Genomic DNA, 5,824 nt, shown 5'->3' on the forward strand with positions numbered 1-5,824 from the left:
TTACTATATTTATTTTTGTTTGCACAATAGATGACTCAATGTCGGATAGGGATTACACCAGCTAGTGTTAATCTTGATAAGGGTCAAACTAAGTAAAAGTATAAGTGACACGAAGTTTACGAAATTGCACCAAAAGACAATCAAGACGTGATTCTGTACGGTTATAGGGAACAAAGCAGAATGAAACAAAGTGACGTCAAGACATGACACATGACGTCACGAATATCGAGGTCAACAAAGAGACGGAGTTTTGAGATCAGACTGGCCATGGAAGTTGCGCGAGTCAGATTGCTACTCATGCTGTAACAACTGAAAGGAAACATTTGATAAACGCCACGCGCGAAATACGTCTTCCGAAATCTTTATTCGCCGTGTCCACTCATTTATCCTTAATAAGATAGTTAACCAATTAGTTAAGAGAATACTAATCTCTTTCACATGGTGATCTAGTTCTCTCCAGAATAAACTTAGTACTAAACTCTAACGAACGTCTTAGTCTCCTTTTCCTGCACACGTTAAAATGTGTATTTGTGTAGCTCAACTGCTGACGAATCAAAAATAAACTAACATTAAAAATTTTTTTAATTACATTATAATTTTAGAAATATACTTCCAAATAATACCACCCCATTTTTTATATTTTCAAAATGTTTTTTTTTCTATATTCCGCTTTACTATAATGGTTTAGACGTCAAAGATTCATCGCATTGGAAATCAATTAACTTCGGATAATATTCTTTTGCCATTTCTGTTTCTGAAAGATTACCAAATAATTTGAATAATGCCGGAAGTCAATGTCTGGGATTATATCTCTCTTGCGATTTTGGTGATTTGAGAATAGTTTTCTTTTTCAAAAGTACTAAGTTGTCTTAATATTTTAAATACAAACTCATCTTTTTTTATATTGAAGATTGAGATTCAAAGTGTTCGTGTGGATTGTGGTATCCATTAAAAGTTAATCTTGATATATAATTAGTTTTCTTCATTTTTTAATAATACTAATGTATACGGCATGATCACGGTGGCACACCGGTTCTCGTTAGATAACCGATGTTAAGCAACGTTGAATCTGATCAGTACCAGATGGGTGACCAATTTGGAAATACCAGATGCTGTACATAGGAGGACGTTGACACCTCCCTGAAAGAGTTGCAAAAACCTAACGTCGTCATCTCCCTTAGCGGGGATATACATGCGACTAGGGACCGCTTTTAAATTTCGTACTCCCATGGAACTTCCTTCTTTGTATGAAGCCGGTTAAACCCACATAGGGTTCGTGCCGTTTCCATTTTTTCCAATACCAATGTGTTCTTGAAGCAATACAACTTATCATTTTCGCCCTTCTCTTATCTCTGGTGTCCATCTGTGATTACTTCAAGAAGCTTTAATAAATTCAGATTCACTTTAAAATTCAATTATGTTTTTTTTTTTTAAAATATTATTCTGTGTGCGTATCTATGATAGAAATGCAGAAATAAAATCGAACATTTCAGATATTTGCAGATAAAAAGGAAAACATATTAACCCTCGCTTCAGGAGGTTAGAGCACAAGGTCAGATATGAGTTTGATGTAAAAAGTTTCTGTGAAACGAATTGAACTTGACATATTCAGATTTTCAGTCCATGTAGTTAGCCACTGTTATTGATGATGCCTTCGTTCAGTCTCGAAAGACAAAGAATACCCTTGTAATTGTGAGGTAAGAGTTGCGCAATCCTCAACCACACCTCTCCTGAATCGGCAGTGTTTGAGTTCTGTGGCAGGGAGAAGTCCAAGACGACTGGAAACAATACTGAGATAAGCGGAGAACACATACAGCATCTGGAATGGTCACCCATTTAGTACTGACCAGGTTCGACGTTGCTTAACTTCGGTGATCCAGCGAGAATCGGTGTGTCAACGTGATTATGTCGTATCAACGCACTGTTATTATCGCTAGTAAATAAACAACAAAAATAAAGCATGTTGTTTTTGGGTCTGTAGTTTATATTCCGCAATTGCATCATTGAACAATCACGACAACAAAACACAGGAATTGTGTAATATTATCCAATATTCCATAAAGATTTTTACACTCTGTATGTCACAATTCAGTTTAAGATAAAACTGTAATTGTGTTCTTTTTTTGTAATCGACGTTCATGGTTATCACTAGGGCTATGACAACAGCATATTCTTTTCATTGTTTTGACTCTCAAGTAAATATCCAACATAGTTAGACACAGTTAATCAACCGAGAACCACGTCACTTTATAAAAACATATAAGATATCAATGGACACACACTCGGGAGTCAAAGCAATGAAAAGAATATGCTGTTGTCCTAGCCCTAGTTATCACAGTGATTCTACGAACTGTTGGAACTATTTAAAATCATACTTGCTTTCCTTACATATCTTTTGATCGTTCTGCGTTTTTTTTAATAATTTTATTATGCTCTTTCTGTTGAGGTGGCGGAATTTCTCGTTCTGAAAACAAACCAACGATGAACACAGAGTCCTTTCTCTATCATATCTTCGCTGATGCTTCATCTGTGGTTACTTTAATATACTTTGATAAATTCAGATTCAATTTGGAGACCTTTATTTTATTATTTTATTATCTAAAATATTGGTTCTAGTGCTTACGTCTTTCATAAGAATCAATTGTATAAATTCTTCAACAATATCAAATGTCGATTCTATACTTCTCATAAACACTAAAAATTGACAAATATCAATAATATCTGATTTCGGGCACTGTTCAATTAAACATAAGACTTAAAGTAAGATCATTATGCATACCAGTATTATGTAGTGCATTGAGTACATTTGGATTTAGCATCTACCACGTCCCAAGTAAGCTACTGCATTATTGCACTCACCTTATACATCTATGGAATTGAGTATTATATTATGTAGCGTATACTTTTTTCACCGAGTGCTGACTGTATTTATAATTTACTAGCAGTTCAACCCGGCTTTTCTCGGGCCCTATGTACTGTTCATAACTTTATGTGCATATGTATATACATTAAAAAAATTGAATCATGTCCAGGTAACCTGCATCTAAAATTCCAAGTATTTAGACCCAAAATTAGCGGAGGAGTTTGGTAAAATCTGCAAAGGTCAACTCTTTCAACTTTGATCTCTTGGCAGTAAACTTTTAGCCCCAAAAACTGATTAAAAAGCTTGCTGCATTTCTGAATACCCTTTATGAAAATGTTCAAATGCTTGGACCTAAAGTTGGCTGAGTAGTTTGCTAGAGACCACAAAGATCAAATATTTTGAAGTTTGATCCCTTGGCAGCCAAATTTTCGGCCAAAAGCCAATTGTACAGCTTGCCGTATTGCTGAATACACTCTATGTAAAATTTCAAATGTTTCAACCAAAAATCGGCTAAGTAATTTGATAGAGACCGTAGAGGCAAATTTTTTAAAAACTTTTACCCCAATTTTGACCCCTTAACATTTATTGTTTTGGGCTCAAATCAAATTAAAAAGTTTGATCTATGTCCAAGTAACCTATATCTACATTTACTGCATTTACTAGCAGTTTATACCGGCTTTGCTCGGGCCCTATGTACTGTTCATAACTTTGTGTACCTATGTATATGTACATATTAACAATTTGCCTCATTTTCAGGTAGCCTACATCTAAAATTTCAAGTGTTTAGCCCCAAAATTGGCGGAGGAGTTTGGAAGAGTTTTCACAGGTCAAATCATTGAACTTTGAACCCTTGACAGCCAAATCTCTAGCTGAAAACGGATCAAAGAGATTTTCCCAAATCTCAATACCCCTTATGCCAAATCTCGAGTCTGTAGACTAAAATTTGACCGAGTAGTTTGGTAGGGAAATGTACACACAGAAACACACATACAGACACACACAGACACACACAGACACACACAGACACACACACACACACACACACACAGACAGATAATTTCACTTTTATAGATACATAGATTGCTCTAGAGTGTGTAATAGATTATTAACCAGGACCATAATATACAATTCAGCATAAAACAATGTGCTGAACATATTTCTGTTAAAACCTGTTCCTGTGTCTCTTCAAGATCCTGAAATTTATTGCAAAATATATTGATTATTTTCTACTAAAATACAATGAATAAAACGAAAACAATTTGGTAAGTAAACAATGAAAAATATCCAGGCATGAGGCCTTCAGAGCGCTAATAAAAGTCCTGAATTTAATTTAATTTTTAAAATAAATTACAATGACTTCTAATCTAATTCTGACCGTTGTTACCAGTTCTTTTATTAGCTTTGTTACTGTTCTTGCCGATAATTCTGTTCTTTTTTTGGACAAAAAATTGGCTACCTTCAACAATAATTAATTGAAAAATTTTCCATTAAAAAAGATTCATCTTTTCTTTTAATAGTGTAAACATCTAAAAAAAAAAAAACTCTGTTTATTCCTTCCCTTTTCCAGCGAAACTGTTTAATATATGAAACTCTCTTCACAGCGATAATGTTTTGGCAAATTAAGCAGAGAAATTCTCCGAAGTGCTCATTTCCATTTATCGTTAAAAATTCGACACTCCAAATCCACTTTTATCTCTCTACTTTCCATGGACTTGTTTTTGCTCAGACGAAAATAATTTCTGACGATGAAAGAAAGCAATTATTTTTAAAATCAAATCCGTGAAATTTTGTCCCTTTTTAGTTTTTTTTCTCGCATTTTTTGATTGTCATTAAAAAAGATCGATGTACATGGTAGGCTGTTATATTTGTACAGTTAAGAAAGTAGTAGCAAAAATATTACAAAAATACATATATATATATATGGGTAAATGTATTATTCCGTAAATAGGTATAAATAGGTATACCAGCTTATCTTTTGGATATTGGATTGAAGAACCTTGAGTAATTAGAAGGGTATGATTAAATTATGAGGATTATTTTTGAGAATGTTTTTTTTTTAACCAAATAAGCATAATATAATGATACAAAGTAAAGTGAAAGAATAAATGGTTTATATTAAGGCAATATATGTATGATTAATATATATATATATATATATATATATATATATATATATATATATATATATATATATATATATTATAAGAAAATACGAGCATGAAAAGTAATATAGTAATGTCTAAACAAGAACTAGTTGTTAAAACGGGAAAAGAAAAGGACAAGATATTCTATTAAAAATATAATAAATTTATAACTTAAAATATTGCAGCATTCAGAATTGATTATATAATTTTATAAATTGAATTAAAAAAATCTTAATGCTGCAATATTTTAAGCTATAAATTTATTATATTTTTACTAGAATATCTTGTCCTTTTCTTTTCCAGTTTTAACAACTAGTCCTTTACTTTTCCATGTTTAAGCTTAACTATATTACTTTTCATACTCGCATTTTTCTATTGTAATCCATGATTTTTCCAGGCTTCCAATAAATTCCCTTGGTCTTTGTTTAACTTCAGTCTTATTTTTTGCCCCCATAAACACATATGTAATAACAATCTACATCACTCGTCTGCTTTCAACAAAATCCCCCAATTATCTCCCTTTCATGCTTTCATTCTGTCTGTTTCACTTGTTACTTCTCTTTTCGAATTAGTAGCAACAGAAGTCGCTGAAGCGACGTAGTTGCTATGGAAATCAGTCATAAAAAGCGTTGCTTACCTCCTTACATATTTTCACGAGTTTGAACACCAGATAATGCATAATAACTTTTGTTTTACTGAATGAAAATTGAATTTTTTTCTTGACAATATAACTGAAAAATTGATTTATAAACTGCAATAACTGTTTGAAATTTGGTCGAAAAATGAGTGAGCGGTGAATCTTTAAAGCAGTTTTAAA

The sequence above is a fragment of the Euprymna scolopes genome, chromosome 13, assembly GCF_053919585.1.
Source record: "Euprymna scolopes isolate OS-2025 chromosome 13, ASM5391958v1, whole genome shotgun sequence".
Taxonomy (NCBI): domain Eukaryota; kingdom Metazoa; phylum Mollusca; class Cephalopoda; order Sepiida; family Sepiolidae; genus Euprymna; species Euprymna scolopes.